Below are 20,170 nucleotides of genomic sequence, written 5' to 3'. Positions count from 1 at the left end.
ATTCCAATTTAAGACGTGCATCCATATGTCTTCTTCCTATTGGTCTTTTACATTTAGGACATGGTCTTTTTTCATTATTTTTAAATATTCTGCCCAGCACTTCTTACATATTGATTGATGTGCGTCATTAAGTTTATTATTAAAAAAATAATTTTCTACAGTCTTTTCAGTTTTACATTTTGTATGAACCTTGATATAACACTCTTTACATAGTCTGTTTACTACATTTAAATTTTCTAGTTTGAAAATAATTATCATTACTTTTTTCAATATTACATTTGCTACAAATACTAGAATCTTGCATTTCTCTTGGTGCACTTACGAGAAATCGCCTCAAAATCAGCCCTGGAGAGTTCCGAGTCGAATCGAGTAAAGACGAAACGCTGATCGGCGTAACAAGTAAGTTAAAATTTGAGCAGTATCATTTGGGTTGCTAATGTTGGTGCTTCCGTGAGTAAACTGGTAGCACTGATTGCCAAATGGTGTCAATTTAAACTACAATTGATTTCAGCAATTTTAATGCGTTGTTAATTTTGTGCTCTACCTTATGTGTGTTTATATTCAGCAGTGTAAAAAGTTTTTACGTGACGTTTACCCCCAAATTAGACAGACAGTTTATTGTGATTAGTTCTTGTTATTTCTTCATAAACTTTGTACATAAAATATTTTATTAGTGATTGGGTTTATTTATTATCAGTAAGGTAAGCAGTTAATATTGTTACATAATATTTATACTTCTTTGTAAATCGGGGACGTTGTAAAAGCACGTGTAACTTTGATGTTGTAACGGGCGATAAACTACTTAATATTTTTGGAGATGTCAATACGAGTCAGAACAATCGTCATTGTGTAAAAATCATGGTTGGCCTTGTGCATCCTGGATTTTATGACTTCACAAGTTCACACCCTGCTAATAAAGGGTTATCATTTTACAGTTAAATATGAGCGCCTTTTGACTGGACATGATGTCTTTGTCCAGTTTTATAGATTCATCGTTTAAATTTGGTAATGTTAGCAAAAAGTACATTTAGCCAATAAAAATATTCGTATCAAAGTTAATTAAGTCTAATTTGGTGGAAACACAAATACTTTTACGACAACCCAAACAGACTGGTAACTAGTAAACAACTTTGCAAAAATAACTCCTTTGGAGTGGTCTTCACTTACAAAGGACCAAAATATCCGTTAAAGGCCACAGTCTCTAAACCAACTGCCTGTTCAGTGTGTGTGATATCAGAAAGATAACGTTTTGAGTTTTATATTTTTGAAGATTGATTTGCGTTTAAATTAATACTACCTACTAGAGTGTTCCTTACCATTTTTAAGTTATGTTGTATTTTCGTTTTATATTTTTTAACGTTTGTTTTCATTTTATTCTTTCAAGATTTAGTTTCACAACTACAATGTTTTCTTGTATTTATCTTAATGATTTAATAGTGAAGTTCACATCTGTTGATTATATTTTCATATTTAAACTACAGTACAATTGTTATACCAAATTATTATCCTGTCAACAAAATCTTTTTTGAAATGGTCATTTCCAAATGAAATATAGTTATTCATTTAAGTAAAATACATATATTTGAAGTATTCCCTATGTCCAGCCACCATCATCGCGAACCAACCTACGAACACACAAATAATATTTGCACTAGAAGTCGGGCACAAGGACCACGACAAGCTTTCTTTTTTGATGAACTACTACAAGTTATATTTCAAAATATCAAAAGCCCGTTACAATAGTTGTTGTTACAGAGCCATTCTGAACACGATGTCTTCAACAAGATATTTATGTCTGGTTTGTGGATGTTCAGAAACGGAAGTAGAAAGGATGCATAATTTCCCATCAAATGTGGAGAGGTAATTTAATAGTTTCATACGACATCAAAAATTAATAAAGTTGTAATTGCAGATCAAAGATATGGCGGGAAAACATGGGAATGACGTATTCTGAGGAATCCCATAAGAACCAAAGAATATGTTCTCGGCATTTTACTGCAGATAGTTATATGGATTCTAAACTTCGACGAGATGCTATTCCAACACTCTTCTCTTGTAAGCCAATATTACAACCAAGAGATGATGAAACTGAGACTGTAGGTAAATAACATAGATGTAGTATACAAGATGATAAAGGAATATTGGAACTATCAAGTGAATGCAAGATTTGTCTGAGTCAAATGTTGCACAGACCCTTTTTAAAGGATTGTCTCAAGAAACGGCTAATTTTTTAATTGCACAGTTGAGGTGTGGAAAGCGAGCACCAAAAGGAAGAAGGTGGAGTAATGAAGAAAAATTTGTAGCATTGGCGATCTATAAAAGGGGGCCAAAATGTTACAACTTTTTAAGCAAAATTGTGGCATTGCCGTCAAGAAGGACAATCCTTGCACTAGAAAAAGTGCCTTTGGAAGTGGGAATAAATGAACATTTGATTAGACATTTAAACCAATCCCTAACACGAGAAACTGATAGGCTGTGTGTCCTTCTGTTTGATGAAATGGACATACAAGCTAATTTGTATTATCATAAAAGTGCTGACCGAATTATTGATTATGCAGATTTCGGAGGCGAAGACAACAGACTTGAAGTTGCCAACAAGGCATTAGTTTTTAAGTGTCAGGGTGTATCACGAAAGAGGAAGCAACCTGTGGCATATTACTTTTGCCACAATTCCTGCACTGCAACTGACTTATTAGTGAAGTGCCTTCAAGAAGTCCTGCATGCAGCAACCACGTTTGGCGGACTTGATGTTATTGCCACTATTTGTGATATGGGGACAAATAATGTGAAGGCCCTTAAAGCAAAGGGAGCCTCGATACAAACTCCATATTTTACATTTGGCAAAAACAACATCCACACAATGTATGACCTTCCGCAAATATTCTGTTTTGCTACCAGTTGAAATTGGAGGCCAAGAACAAATTATGGAATCCAAGTTCCAAGACATTATTGATGCCCATACAACTGACAAAAATACCCCATTTATTTTCCGAGCGTTGCGGAAAATCAAAGATATTCATTTGGCACCTATTATGCAGTATAGCTATGGTGGCCATATGTACTTATTTTAATAGAACAGTACTTTTTTTGGAAACGATGTCCTTTTGTCTTCACAGAAGAGCAAAGTACATTAAAATGTACTTTTTTATACTAACTTATGATCATATGATTTCGAAGTCATATCTAATATTTATTAATATTACATATGTCCATTCCACTCTATCAAATGCAGCATCGAGTATTCAGCGTTCTTGTGCATACGGTCGTCGGGCGTCATGCGCATGTCATATTTCATCAGTCGTCACATCACATTGTGCGTTATTATTCCGTTCCTATTCCTGCGTAGTTATTCCGGAGCTAGTACAGAGAGCGTGCTGGGCTTTGTTTGAAAATAGCGATAAAAATGTCTCCACCCCGGAGAAAGTGCCATTTTAATTCAGAACTACAACGGGAATATCCATTCTTGAAACTAAAGTCCAGTGCTTCTCCCCACATTGTTTATTGTGAAATTTGTAAAAGCGAAGTGGACATTTCAAACAGTGGCCGCAGCAATATAAAGTCTCATCTAAAAGCATATTGGGTCAAAGGCCCATGATAAGTCTCATCGCCGGTGATTTCAATTGTATCAGCTGAATGGGGTGAATAAAGAACCGATTGTGGAGGTACGATCATCACGAAATGGATCCCAAAAAAAAAACTTAATTATCTACAACGAAGGTGGTAAACCAACTATCATAAGATGGAATGGATCATTTGCCCAACAAAATGTCGCCGCCGCACAGTGGTTCCAAAAGCTGAAAAACGGGACAAAATTCGATTGTTGTGAAATTGTCTTTCGTCAAAAATGATTGTGGATGCTTCTTTTTAGATTATTACAGGTGTTTAATGCAAAAGGTATTTCTACACAAACCATTTGTTGAAGCGCAATTCGTTGCCAAAGTAGTCGACACCAGAATAGAACATGATAAGTTCGTTAATACACAAGTAAAAGAATAATGGAAAAATACAAACAATTTTGTACAATGACTGTTGTACTGGCTTCTTGTAAAACATAACTCGATCTTACTGCTACAAAAAGCTTTATAATGCCTGAAATTTTTTGACAATAATAGAAAATAGCAGATAAAAATTAAAGGTGTTTTCTATTTGGACATAACTTTCGATCTAATCCCTCCCTATCTGTAATTTCTACGGTTTTTGATTAAATATATCTTAATAAACAATGTCCAGCAGGAATTAGCTGCGACCACCTGCGACCGCGAGCGTAATCTCTGTTTTTACTTACCAAGCAGAAATAATGTTCGATCAAGTTTGTGTATGTCATTCATTCTATGTGTGAATAATATAAGTTGATTTTCTGTCGGTTAGTAATTATTATCAACATGAGAATTGTTATTAAAAATATTGACTTAATTACTGTGCTTCTTGAAAAAGAGTGTAGTATACAGTGTTTAGTTTCCTATATTAGGAATAAATTCAATGTCGCAAACTTATCAGACTTAGAAGCGCATCTTCGCAAAAAATTTATGCCCGTCTTCAAATCAAAATGGGCTAGCTCGAGTCGAAATAAAACTAGATTTTTCGCAAAAAATGACTTTTGGTTGAAAGAGTGTTCTTATGTGTGGAATGATACAACTTTTAATGTTCCTCAAACGAGCAAATTGGGAAGACCATTAAAACACTTTGACGAGAACTGTTCTGATAAAACCAAAAAACGAAGAGCCAAGGAGATGAATGAAAAGTACACAAGAGGTGAGGTTTGTTTTTATTTAATTTTCTGTATATCGTAAATTTGAACTTGGCGTTGTATGCCACGGGGAATTGTTGAGTACATACTCAACACTTTGCATCTGTTCACAGGTGAGTTACAGAACGCTTTAGAATTTAACCTACGAGTTTCTGGCTACAAGGATATTGCAAACCAACTTCACAAACTGCTGCAATCTATCGACGAAGATTGCTTGGCAAACGACTCAGAGCCAAATGAACAATTGTCTAGTGAGGAAGCATTAGCTTTGTTTGTGGACGCTAAGCTCACAAAATACCAATACAATAGAATACGCTTTGCCGCTATAAATAAACATTGTTCCATCTTTCCCGCTTACAAAAACATACTCGCAGCAAAGACAAAGTGTTACCCCCCAAATTTGCATATATCTGACAAAAAGTCGAAACTGGAATTGCAGTGCTTACTTGATTTAACAGCTTCGAGATTGTTGTTATCTCTCGAACTAAAGAATAACCTACCACACCATACCAACTTGGTAATGATTTCAAAATGGGGATGTGACGGGTCATCTGGCCATAGTCTCTACAAGCAAAACTTTGAAAACGTTGAACATTCCGATGAAAGTGTATTTATGGTATCACTTGTGCCCTTGGAGCTTTCGAGCGGGGATGAGCGCATTCCTTTTTGGGTCAATCCTCACCCTTCCTCGACCAAACTTTGTCGACCAGTAATGTTTGAGTTTTGTAAAGAGACGAAAGATAAAATACTGGATACTGTAAATGTCATAAAGAACGAGATCAACTGCTTATCTCCTACCGAAGTCCCAATTGAAAACCAAAAGTTTTCTGTAACACATAATTTAGTCTTGACGATGTTGGATGGCAAAGTGTGCCAGACCTTGACTAACACTCCTTCAGCTGCTTGTTGTCCTTTATGTGGTGCCAAGCCATCCGAACTGAACGATATCGATACTGTTCGTCAAAGACCTATATCAGAAGGATCAACGGAGTATGGGCTGTCAACTCTTCACGCATGGATACGTTTCATGGAATGCATCTTGCATATTGCTTATCGACTGGATCTGCATGAGAAAAAATGGAGTGTGAAAAGTCCTGAGGATAAGTTAAAGATGAAGTCGACAAAAAAAAGAATCCAGCTACAGCTTAAACAACAACTTGGTATAATTGTGGACATCCCTCGACAAGGGAGTGGTACTTCCAACGATGGAAACACGGCACGAAAGTTTTTTAGAAATTGGGAGACTGTTGCAGAAATAACGGGTGTCGATAAAAACCTTATATATATATATATAGGTTTTACATCATTTTACAGGTTCAGGCAAGTGGAGAATTAGTTGACTCTTCCAAATTTGAACAATTTGCCAGACAGACCGCATATGACTTTGTTGATCTGTATGGTTGGTACTTCATGTCTTCTGCTGTCCATAGAGTACTCATTCACTGCAAAGCTGTCTTAGATTCGACATTACTCCCAATTGGAAAATTGTCGGAAGAAGCACAAGAGTCTAGGAACAAAGACTTCAAGCGTTTCCGACAATCGCATACGCGAAAAACTAGACGGTCACTAACAAATGAAGACCTTATACATCATTTACTGGTGTCCTCAGATCCCGTTATTTCCAGTTTAAGAGCGAAGTGGAACTCTCCTCATTTAGACCTAGAAGAAGATGCAAAAAATCTTCTTTCTTCGTCTCCTAATGCAATAAACATAGACTCGGAATCGGAACAGCAATCCTATGATGCTGAAAATGATTATGAAATGGAAGATAATGCACATTAGTACATGTACATTTCGGGAATGCTACATTTAATTTTATTATTATTTTCGTACTTAAAAGTTTTGTATTGTTGTTTACTTTATATTTATAGATACATTTCGTATTTCAAATATCGAGTTTTGCTTATTATTTTATTCTAGTTTCAAACAGTCAATAATATTAGTTTGTTTTTTACAACACCTCCACAATAATAACAATATTAAAAATAAAATGTATAAATCAGTGTAAGTAAAACCAAAACTAATGAAAATAACTGGCGAACAGGTCCTGCATTAAAATAATACAGATAATAACGATCAGTAATTTACGCTTAAATGGCTTTGATAGCGAAATTTTTAATTTCACGGAACATGTGTCCATTAACCAACTTTTTTTCCATTTTAATTAGAAAGAAAGTATAATTGTGCTATATCAATGAATTCAGAAAAAAAAGCTCTATTCAAAAATGCATTCATGGTAGTGTCAATTAAAAAAAATCAAGTTGGGCTTGCATCTCGAAAACAAATGAAGCAAAAACAATTTTTTTTGGCGAATACTTAGAGCATAATTTCTTGTACCCCTATACCTAATTTCAGGTAATTTGTACAATTGATTCTCGAAATATTTAACGGTTTCCATACATTTTAGCGACCCTGTATGTGAAAATTTGAATTTTACTGATTCGCTATTTTTTCGCGGTCGCAGAAAACATGCGATATCTCAAGAACGGTAAGTCGTAAAGACATGCGATCGTTTTCATTCGATTCAGCGTGAAAAAGTACGTCAAGAAAACTACATAACATCATCATTTAACGAAATGGCAATTCTGTAGACTTTTGTCCAGTTTTTCAGCATTTGGAACCACTGTGCGCCGTCGGAAAGATATTAGCAGCGACTAGGTGGAACCTGCAAAAAATGGATATAGACAAGACGGGAAATGCCTTTAAAGAAAAACTAGACCGGATAAAGATACCGGAAGCATGTATTAAAGCTATCACGGAAGTGTGCAGTGAAACTATTCCAAAAAAGAGAGGGGGAAGAAATAGGAGACGAACGTATTGGAGTAATAGCGATATCGCCGAGAAATGGAAAGCGTCTATAAAGGCTACAAGCGCTCTCATAGGAGCCAGGAAATTAAACAGAGCACAGGCTGTCCTACAAGAAGATTACAGACAAAAAACAAGCAACAAGCTATTAAGAAAAGCAAGGGGAAGTAGAAAGAGCCTATGAAAGAGGTTGACAGGAACGTTTGTGGGGACGGTTTTAATTAAGAATTATTACTTTCTCAATTTTCCATTGTTCCGGGAATACCCCTTCCGAAAAACATCTGTTTATGATCTCAATTATAAACTCGGGGGTCACGCTGAAGATCTTTTTAATAGTCGTCCTTGTTAGACCATCAATTCCTGGAGCTTTCCGACCTTTCATCTTACGTAGGTATTTGACTATCATATCATGGGTTACATTAAATCCTTTCCTATCGTCGTTCATAATCTCTGTCTCCCTATTTTGTGTTGTATCTATTTCCGGACCAAAATATTTGAAGTGAGGCTACCGCAACTTCCTGCCAGGAGCCAGCGATTCTACCATTTACTTCGACCGCCATCAAATCTGTGGGACCTCTTCTGCCTCTTAGCAGCTCATACACATCACCCCAAGGATCGTTGTTGTCCCTAGTCAAAGATGATACGTATTTTTGCCAGTGGGTTCTTTTTGCATCAATCACATTCTTTTTATATTTTCGATTTACAACCTTCCACTTCTCTCTAACCTCGATAAGTGGTTCATTGTATGTAAGTCCTCCTCGCTACTGTTATTATTACATTTCAGCGTTTGGTACTCTTTCCGTGCTTTACGTACTTGCCTTCTTAACATTTCGAGTCCGAAGTGGGACACGTTTGTATTCCAGAAGCAGTTTTTTGGCAATATTTTTGTTAACAATTTTTTTTACTTTGGGATTTTCGCTGATTGTAGCAAATATAGTTGTTCATCTTCGGTATGAATTACAACTTTTTATTCTTACTTACGCAAATAAAATAAAATTAAATACTCGCTGAATACTTCGTCAACCACGAATGTTTCTCTGGGATCAGCTGTTCGGTGACGTGGTGCGTGCTACTATTGCGCGGACTACAATTTCTTTAGATTTGGTGTTATCAGCGTGAGTACGTTAGTTGTTAATATGTCTAAAAGGAAAAGGCTAGATTTAACCAAAGAAGAAGATTAAGCTACAGCTTTAGAATGCCACTCTAAACGAGCACACGACATGGACCACAAAAAAACCCGAATTAAGCTTTCAGTCAGATATAGAAGGGACTATCTTTTAGAACTTGGACGTGAGCTAATAAAACCACATGCAACAAACAGATTATCGTGTAAACAACTACCTAAACGTATTGTGGATTCAATTACATTGTTTGCGCTTAAAGAATCGAATCAAGTTCTTCCAAATGAAGAAGAAAGACCAGCTACTTGACGAAGATGTTCACTATGTACGAGAAAAGAAGACAAAAGGACAAGAAATATTTGCACTATATCTCAAGAACCTGTGTGTAATGCACACTGCAATATAAAAAATAATAATAATATGTATTAAATCTAAAAATAATGAATTACATTAAAAAAAAGTTCTCTCGGTGTATAAATTTACTATATAGTGTATAATAAACAAACACCTTGAGGCTTGAGATCACCGGCTTGAGTTTTGGTTCGCTGTGGGTTCGTACACGTGGTCGCACATCTGAATCAACTAAAAGTTGAAAAAAAAAAAAATGTCTAAAAGAAATCGTTCGCTACAAAACGAAGCCCAAGATGCAGCATTTAGTATGGCAAATTCTGCCGACAAGAGACTTAGAACAGAGGTGCAGAACACAACTAATGTGGCTTCTTTTAAAGAAAAATTTGCCAAAGCGGAAAATGAAAAAGTGACCATGCTTTGTGACATCCTGACCAACATGGAAACGTCAATACATGATTCGGTAAATCAACTGAAAGAAGACTTCCGCGCTATTATCCGCGAAGAAATAACAGTAAGAAACGAAATTCAAAACGAATTGAAAAATGTAACTTGTAATCTTGTCTATGAGCCAAAGTGAAGTTTTTTAACTCCGGAGTCGAAAGGTTAATACTTTTAACTCTTGAGTCCACCAGTTAGCGTTATTTTTCACGGATTTCTGGGTGGTAATCGTTTTTGAAGAGTTTTCAATCCATCCATTTAAGGTGTTGATCATTTCCTCCAACGACGGACTGTCAAATTGTTTGAAAGTGTAAATACATTTGTTCAAATTAAAAAGTTCCCAATCAATTGTCTCACTGGACTTATCTTTGCTGGACGTTTCTGAGGGAGCATTGAGTGCACGCGAATTCAAATCAATTTGTATCAAGTTGTGGTCACTATCCGGGCAGATTTCCCACCTAAAAGAAAAATCGTGGTTTGATCCTGAACCAGCCAGCGTCACATCTGTCACTCGAACCTGATGGACCGGAGGAGGTATAAAATTCAGAAGGCGAGTTAATAATGTGGAAATTATTATGTATTATAAATTCAGATAGCGTTTCCCCTCTAAACTCCCTGTTGCGGCCTGCAGCAATATTCTTACTGTGCCAGAACCGTGACATAGCATTAGCATCAGCTCCTATTAAATATGGATAGTTTACAAGGCCAGAGATCTCTCTGTTTATTTTGTAAATAGTTACTATGTCTATATCTATCGGACAATAAATACTACCAACACCAAAACTTTAAGACCTATTGCGACGAAATTCCGATGTGACAGACGGTGACGGTCCGGAATGTCGCCGATAACGTGTGGTGGCGGCGCACGTGGGTTCCAAACCTTGGGCCGACTAGTGTCGCTGATATAAACAAACACGTCTGGCCGATCTATTTATTTATATATAAAATCTAACATAACTTATATCTACTACTTAGCCTAATATCACACTCCTGGGTCTAGGTTCCTGAGGACTGTGCCGGGTGGGGAGCAGCCACAATGTCTATGTTCACGCTCCCACCAAGGGGGCTCACGACTGGGCCCCTCGTAGGCTCACACTAACGTCACTACCAGCACACTTGTCACCAAACCACGTTTCGCGGGACAAGCCGCAAATGGGTAAGGTTATAAATTTTGCTAAAATTATAGCCCCCATGATTCACCGTTAAACACTTTGTTGCAGCTACTTGAAACACGTCCGTACTCTTCAACAACTGACCCAAAAGTGACTGGTGGTCAGACAGCATTAACAAACTCTTAAAACAGTGAAACGGAAATGAGTGCCCGCCAAGACTATCAACTCGCGAAAAAAAACTAAAGATAGAAATAGTCGAAAAGAAAGCGGGGAAATGGGACGAACTACGAGATGATCTAAAACGGACATCTTTGGCGATGCGTACAAAATTGTGAGAGCGCAAATGAAATATGGTGCACCGGCTCTTTATCTACAGACCGAGAACAAGAAACAAATCTTTTTTACATAACAAGCTATAGTCAAATTGACAAATCCGGCAAAGGTTACACCAATACTCACGGAACAGGAAATAATAGATGCATGCGCTAAACTGAAAAGCGGAAAAGCTCCGAGGCCTGACGGCATTCGGCAAGAACCCAAGCAGCAGACTGTCGTCTAATTCACGTCAATTTTTGGTCATAACTCGTCGGCGACGTCATTCGCCCAAAAAATCAAGTGATAATGACGAGATTTTTATGACTTACTTCTGACGTCAATTAATGACGTCAAAAGGCCGTCCTTTCTTGGTCATTTTTTTATAGATTATATGATCAATTAGATGTGGATCGTCGTATTCTTTAAAAAGTGGCCTTCATAATGCTTAATTATCTTTAGAGCAAAAAAAAAAAAAAAAAACAACGGCTTTATTAGAAATACACCAAAGACAAGTTTTTCATTTAATAATTTCTAATCAAATAATTATTTCTGAAAACTTGTTTATACTCTGGAAGTGTTATTTTGTAAGTGCCTGCTTGGCAAATTATAAATAGAACATCCGGGGTTGACCGTATAATAGTGAAAAGACCCCACGACACAAACAAAGTCATAAAAATTCTTTGTCCATTGTCCCTAAAACGGGACAAGGTTTTGAAGAATTCCTTCGTCGAATTTTTATTTTATAAAGACGTTTATAAAGTGATGATGGTTACCAAAAAAATTAGAGAGTGATTTAATATTTAGTTTTATTAAATTTATTTTATCTAATGAAAAAATAATGCTCAACTTCCGTATTTACCATACAATACATCAGATGTTTGAGGCGTGCATTCGGACTTTCCCTTTTTTCGGTATTTATGTTTATTGCACTTCAAAGTGAAGCATCCCAATATTTCCAGTTGGTTCTCAACTGCCGAAACTCTCTCGTGTATCCGTCACTCACTTCATTTTTAACGCAGTTTTGTGAAAATTTCTGTACAGTGTGGGTTATACAGGGTCATTATAAAATACTGTAGTCAACTCACCTATGAAAAACAATTGAAATTTTTTTCGTGCCGCTAATCACCAAAATGATTTCAACTCTTGACAGCGGACAGCCACAGATGACAGCTAACAGCTGATGTTCTGTTCTTGTCCATGGATATTCTTGTGTTTGGTTTTGTGCATGGTGGTTCTGTTTCATTTCGAGGCTGGCACTGCTGGTAGTTGCGTTTTGTTATTTTAATATTGCGGGGAAACATGACATCGAAACAAAACATACCATACCAGAAAATGAATTAGTCGAGGACCAAGCGCTGAAGATACAGAGTCTGCAAACGCAATTAGCATTAGCAAAAAAGGATAATGAAATAAAGGATATGATGATCGAAATAAAGGATATGATGATCGAATTAGCAAAAAAGGATATGAAATTGTTGGAAATGCAAGTAAAATACAAAGACTTAGAAACACAACTTAGAGACAAAAATTGGCAAGACTTAAAAACGAATAAAAAAATTTATATTCGAACCTTTTTTAAAAGATTCGGAAAATTGTTTCAAAAATTAACTGGTGAGTGGGAGGTGAAACTAAAGAAATTTTTGAAAAATAATGTAAATCTCTTGAATGAATGGCATTTTGAGACAATCAGAGATTTTGAAGATGTGTACTGGAATTTATATGGTAACTTGAATAGGACGGCACATCCAATGTTTATTGAGGCAGATGGTATGGAAATTCCAGATACTTTATTTGAGAAAGATGAGCTCAGAGTCTTGGGATTTATGTTGGATGCCTGTCAATATCCAATGGATAAGTTCATGATTTCATGCAATTCCAAGCCAAATGAATCATTGGCTACACTAAAGAAAGTTTTTCTACAAACCACAGAACAAGAAACCTGTGTTGAAACTGATTGAATACGCAGGTAAAAGAAAATCTAGAATGTTTGCATAAAAATTTTTTTTAAGGGGAAATGGAATGGAATTAGATTAATTGCTTTTTAGAATTATAAAATGTTGAATTGATTTTTTTTTTTTGAATAACTTTTGAAATGTCACGAACGTCGAAACGAATCTATCAAATGTGTCAAAAATTGAAATGCCAGGTTTGCGGTTTAATTTCATTTTAAATAGACACGAAAATACGCCAGGCCAGAGCATTAAGGGTTGCAGTGTTATCGAGCATTTGAGAACGCCACTGCAATACATTTCAGCTTCAAAAATTGTAAATTGTCAGAAAAACGTTTAAGGGCTTTGTCATGAATTACACCTTAGAAAGTCGATTGGAGTTGAACAGAATAAATCATCTGGTCTGTTTTGTAAAGAAGCAATAATTTTTCAAAAGATGAAATCCAAAAAGTGAGGTTAAATTTGTCGAAACCAATGAACACGGTAATTAATTAAAAAATTACACTTTTATAGGTACCGTGAAGGTAAAAATTGTGAAAAATCACGTAATGGACAATGGCAGAGCAAGTCTTATCACAGTTAACGAACAGTACCACTGTTTTAAAATGACAATGAGTAATGAGTTTTTACAGTAAATAATTTTGCCAAAGTGGTGATCCCGCGAAAGTTCAGTTTGTAAATTGTAAGGAATCGTCAAAGCATTGTGCAGGCGTGGTTTGTGACCGGTGCTTTTCTCTTGAAAAAACACGACTGAAAGCCTTGATCTTCATCCCTACAATAGGTGAAAACTGCTATGTCCAAACATTACCTTCAGCTTTGCAGTTTCTAGATATCTGAAACATACTAGATCTGCATAACAGGAATGTCAAAGAAGTTCTACCCAAAACACGCCCACATGGCCATCCTAATATCAAGATTTTTCAAAATTTCTATATAAAAAATATGAAAAAAACAATAACATTTCAGGAGCATAGTGTTAAGAGTTCTGTAGATGATTATGAGATCTCTTGAAACAACAGAATGTTTAATAAAGATTTTTTCTACCGCCCACGTTTTTTGGTTTTCTAATAGAGCTATTAACGCACGCAAATGACGTCACAGCAGTTCGTTAATAGCGGAAAGGCGTTCTTTAATAGATCTGGTGTAATTTAGATCGGTAAGATTGGTGGCAATGACGAGAAATGTCAGGTGAATGTCAGTGGCAAATTTAAACTTAAAATTTTCCATGTTTCCGGACGCGTAACTTCTTCGCAAGACATTTTAACCAATTTTAAATTACAAAAACTCGAATTGGTTTGAATTACAATTGTTGTTGTGTAAATTCGAACCTCAAATGTTTCGTGGTTAGTGTCAGACCGACCCATCACCAACCACGACAAAAGTCCCCAGATTAAAAAAAAAAACAAATTTCAATTAAATTTTGGGAAAAAACGTGTGCGGTAGAAAAAATAGTATAAATAACTCGTTCATAAGGCCATTGAGGCACTCATCCTTTATATAACTCACGGCTTCGCCGCTCGTTCTATAAACTTGGATTCGTGCCTCAATATTTGCCTTATGAAACTCGTTCTTTAATATACTATTAACCTTTCTAATAGTAAAGTTACAATTATTACTAAACAGTAAGTTGAAGTAAGTTTTAAATTAAGAGAATGCAACTAACACAGAAAGAAAAATGAAAGTTACTGAAAATAAAAAACTTTATTGCAGTACCTACATACACTTTCTACATCCAATTTTGTTTATTGATCACATTCATTTACTTTAAAAAGTATCGGGCCTATGAATCGTCTAGAAACAACTAACCACACACCAACCTTCACTGCGTGTAATGGTGTTTCTCCAAAAGGGTGAGTATTTTCTATGCATCAAATTCTGAAGTTCTGTGAGTTGATATAGTCTGACAGATGAAACCAGGCTTCATCAGAAAAAAACGACAAATCGAGAATACTGTTATGGTCCATATTAGCTTGAAACCAACGACAATACCCAACGCGTGGAGGAAAATCAGCTGGTTGCAGCTCCTGAACCAACGAAATCTTATATGGATGCATATGTAACTTCTCTTTTACGATTTTCTGGCACGTGCTGTATGGTACTCCGGACTGTAAAGAGTTTTGACAAAGCTTTATTCAGACTTTGTTCCATTCTCATCCTTAAATCTTCAACAACACTAACTTGAGGTCTCCCCGTCGGTTTTCACTTAGAAACGCTACCAGTGTTGTTAAATCTGGCCACAATTCGCCGCTAAAGCGTCTTCAAAGATTCTTCCTCAATGACAACAGGACATTTCACCAGATACTCGTTTTTAGACGCCTCCACAGAGTATACTCCATCCCCATCCTCATTTAACACCCCATTACGGTAATAGGACATGATGATTGCTCCAAAGAACTAAAAAAGTCATTTGTAACACCGACTATAGTTATTCCTCTGTGTTCATTACCTGAGATTATTCCACAATGATCTGTAGTTTTGATAATAACTGTTTTTTGAGACACTCAAAGTTCGAACAAATGGGAACACAGCAAAAATGAAAACAAGACAAGTCAATTAACGCACAAAGTGAGGGAAAACGTACCAGTAATCAGTACAAACGAAAAAATTATTGACATCTGACAGAATTTGATGAAGCGTTGAAACAGTGCAGCCGCTAATGTCATACTAATGTGGCGTTAAAAATAAAAATTCCAATATTAGTGTAATCCTTTCCACAAAACTGAAAAAGGCGGCACACAATGTCACCAAAGTCATGGCCTTCCTTGACTACAATATTTTATAATGACCCTGTACTTATTTACACTAGGTAAGTTAATATCTAATAAAGTAATCATTTTAATTTTTACATGTTTCTGTTATTTTTGATAACAGTACGTAGATAACAAAAGCAGTTTTTTCAGATAAGCTGGAAAGATCACCATTAATCACTGAAGATACTCCCACTGATTATGAAGAACTTACGGTGATTGTTTTTGAAAATGAGGCGCCATAAAAAAAAAGGTATATTACTGCAATTATTTATGTTCTAATGCTAATGAACATAGTTTTATTCTAGATTTGAAACAGATACAAAACACATGTGCGAAACGAAAGAAATGCTAAAGGAAACGAGTGAAAATATCTCCAACATGGAAACGTCATCAAATCTGACAACTGAAAAAGAAAACAAAAATAGAAGTTATGCCGCCAAGATCACACCTAAACAAATTTTGACGAATTATAAGATTATCTTTGCCTATTAGAATAAGCAGATTTCTTTGTAAGTTAAAAAAATACAATGAATTCATATATACATATAACATAATTGTTCCGGCTCGAGGGACCAATGTTCCGGCTTGAAGTGTCAATGTTTCGTACCTACAATCCGAATCGTAGTACCAACGTTTTTTGTAATCCGGTCGATACGACCATGTATGGTCTTCCGAATTGTACCTTGATATTGCTCGAAGGACCTTTGTTTGTTATAATTGAAATAATGGACAGCGTTCGGTTTTGATGTTTAATATAGGACGGTTACAGAAGTACTAAAATTACAGTGCTGTTTACAAAATCAGGTAAAGATACCCAAAAGGGTCAGTGGCCGCTTCCGGAAATGCAACACATAATATTGGATATTATATACAGGTAGATGCCTGTAATACTACGATATTTATGATAACTTACTATACATGGCACATTTCGCTTCATTGTAAAAAGTATTGGCAACGAGATTTTCCTGATAGGCTATACGTTTTTGTCAATGCAACCATTTTACGATTATCCGTTAGATTCAAGTAAATTTAGCATTTTTAAAATGCAGAATTTGTCTTCTGCTTTAAGCTGTAATCCCTTAAATTTAATAATTTGGCTATTATTGCCCATAGACGAAAAAATGATTGCATTTCCATTAATCCATGCACTCTAATGGGTTTTTCTTTTCAGTGCAATAAATTAAGGCAAACTTAAAAAAGTTAGGTTATTAATATGATTGTTAAAACAGAATTAATTCTTAACGGTACTTTTTTGTGTGTTGGGGACAGTCAAGTCGTCGTGAATTAGAAAGTTTTACAGTGTATTTTCAAAGCAAGTAACTTCAACAATGCGACAACTGTCTTTTCCATTTATTCTAGTTTTTTTTTATATATTTTTTGTAAATAGATTTGTTTGTGTTTTTAAGACTGATTTATAGTTTATTATAGTTTTCTTTTAATATTCTTTGTAACTAAATAGATTTCTTTGTGTTTTTAAAACTGATTTTTCTTTAAATAGCATATTTTATTGCAATGTTTATTTTTGATTATATATTGTATATTATCGTTTTTTTTTTTTTGTTTATAGTAATTTGACTCGTAATTACCTGTATGTAGATTTGTTTGTGTTCTTAAACATTAATTTGTTTAATTGACATATATTTTTTTATTTGTTTATTGAAGTTCATTGTTGGTTGTACAGAATTGTAGTAAATTTAATTTTTTTACACTAATTTGTTTTAACTTTAATTAATACATATTTTGTTTTGGGGTTTACCTGGTGATTATAACGAATTATAATATTTTATTTAAGGTAAATAACATAAAAATATAAAAGTATTTCAGCGTTTTATTTATTGCATATTTTTTTCTAAAAATCAAAATATAAAAAACGTCTTAAAATGGACAATAAATGCCGTCTATAAGACGTCAGTACATCACGTCAATAGTTCGTTACAAAATGACGACTCTAAGACGTCAGTACATCACGTCAATAGTTCGTCAGAAAATGACGTCATCTGGACGAGACATTTGACCGTCATTGGTACGTCAATATCACGTGAAATATTTGGTCACTATGACGTAATTGATGACCATTTATTCACGTGAAAAAGACGACATCATGTTGCCTGGGAAGTGCTAAAGGCAATACTGCCACACCACTTAGAAGGATGTTTAGCCAGTATATGGAGGAAAATCGAGTTCCGATGAGCTGAAAGGTAACCATACTGATTTTGTTAGAAAAACCAAAAAGACCAAACCAGATAGAGACAAAATATCGACCAATCTGTCTGATCAATACATTGGGAAAGGTATACGAAAACATGCGGAGTGTCAGACTGGTGAGGGGTGCGCAACTTGTGGAACGCAACTAGACTTTTCGTGAAAAAGCTGACACCGAATCTGACTGACTGAATCAATTAACTAGTCGAGAAAAAACATTCCACACTGTAAATCATGTGGTTGGCTTTCGCCAGTTTTCTGACCACATTTTTAACTTCGAAACTATTATTTGGAGTTCACAATACTGCACACAATTCAATATACATGGCATATATTGTAACTGACTATACTGACAACCGAATACGCCAACTTATGAATTTTATTACAAATTTTTAAAAACATGAGGCTAGCAACTTAGTACACCAAACTATTTCGAGGATACATAAAGTGTCATCCATATATGTACCAACATTGTTAATTTGTAGAATCGATAAATTTTTACCCAGGATAAGAAAGTCTCCCGAACGGGACCAAAATTTGAAAGATATGGTGTGCTTATCAATGAAAACCCTCCGATAAGCACAGAGAAGACTGCAAAAATGTCAGACAATCATTGTTCGTGGTTTGAAGCATCCATACACAATTATTTTATAACTTCGTGAACTATATTTCCCGAAACGATAAATTTTTGCATTTATCCCTACATTTTGATAACATGTCATCCTGAGTGTTCATATCAGCTGAGATGTCAACCCGCCACCCAACCATTCTTGGATTATTTTAACACCTCATAAAGCTGAATTGTGGGCATAATGATATCGGATGCATACTGAATTCAATACAAACATGTACATAGAGAGGAACTTTGAAATATATTTATTTAGATGGGAAAAATGGGAAGCGACTTGATAAGGCATTGTGAAGTTTATTCAGATATAATATAATGGAGTGGTATGATTTTTTCCGACAAAACTTTTGAGACAAATTGACCACTCAAGTAAGGTTAGATTTTATATTGCGCGGCAGTTCATAAATTCTACTATGGGTTTCTTATGGGAGCTATATTTTACAGACAAAATACGCCGCATAGGTAGAAATCTTAACTAGTTCATGCTACAAGCGATAAAGATTGTACAATTATCTTCCTGTTACTAAAAGTTTAACTATATAAAAAGCTTCTGTTAAAGAAATATTGCAAATTAAAAACATCGATATCCATCAAAGTAAAGTACGTCGTTTCTAACGTCACACTGCCACTGACTTCTCTTTTCACTCAAACAGCTTTGATTTTCGAGGCGGTAGAGACACAGCCATAAATTTAAAATGATACATAAGATAGTTCTGCAAACAAAGTTTCTTTCTTTCAGGAAAAATAAACAAAATTTGTTGTAGACATTTCACTGTCAACGCTTTGAAAAAATTTTTCAAAAAAAAAACAACCATCTGCAACAACTTTTGGAAAATAATTTTGTATAAATTTATTCAGTGATTATAATTTTGATCACGCCATTTATCCAACGGATACTGTTGGTATAACAATTTGTAAACTTCAGTATATTAATTGTCATTAATAAATATAATAATTAATTAGATATTTACATAAAGTTGGTTCGGTCAATTTAAGAGAGGGGAGTAGGAGAGCAGAGCTTAAGCAAGCTAATGAGCCAATCACGACACAAGAATTCGTAAAAATTTGCCACACTAGTCCTGCGACGTCTCCAGTTTAGCGTAGTGGTAGAGTTGTTATATAGTGGGGATTCTAGACCAGGTCAAATGAGGTCAAACTGGTCCAGCTCATTACTTTTCATCGGGTGGTCATTGACCTTTGGTTTGTTATTGACCTAGTCGCTGCACGTGGCTGACCTTGGTCGGGATGCCAGGTCAAACTGGGCCAGCTCCCCCATTACTTTTCATCGGGCGATCATTGACCTCTGGTCTGTTGTGGACCTAGTCGCTGCATGTGGCTGACCTTGGTCGTTTATTACCCTCATTCAATCTCGAGTTCTATTCCCTCTTTTCTTTTAGGTCGGGGAGGGATCTCGGACGCAATTTCACATCCCCACTGCCATTTTATACTTGTATAAAAGTCGATGTATTCGTCTGTAGGAATTAATTAGTTGTTTGACTTCAATTATTTAACACTTTGTAAAGTTGAAATGTCATCTTTCATTTCTACGTTGAATAAAGAGTCTCACTTGCAAGCTTTTGTGAGTGCCAAAACTTTAGAAGAAAATAAAAAAAATTTAGTAAACTGTCTACAAAGTACGGTGACAAGATATTTGTGCAACTTGAAGAGTCTAGAACAATACTTTCCCAGAGATTTACCGAAAAATTCACCGACTCAGTAATCAGCGATCTGAACCAGAAGATCGTGAACGGC

The 20,170-nt window shown here is 35.5% G+C and overlaps 1 protein-coding gene across 1 annotated transcript in view; it reads left to right on the top strand.

The window, feature by feature from the left end:
- Positions 1–20,170, top strand: part of LOC135125746 (uncharacterized) — a 565,798-nt gene that overhangs the window by 148,699 nt on the left and 396,929 nt on the right. The window lies entirely within an intron of this gene.

The sequence above is a fragment of the Zophobas morio genome, unplaced genomic scaffold (assembly GCF_036711695.1).
Source record: "Zophobas morio isolate AGI-343-1 ecotype UQ-CSIRO unplaced genomic scaffold, CSIRO_AGI_Zmor_V1 ptg000009l, whole genome shotgun sequence".
NCBI lineage: Eukaryota > Metazoa > Arthropoda > Insecta > Coleoptera > Tenebrionidae > Zophobas > Zophobas morio.
The sequence above is the reverse complement of the archived record's forward strand: the minus strand, read 5'-3'. Positions and strand labels throughout refer to the sequence as shown.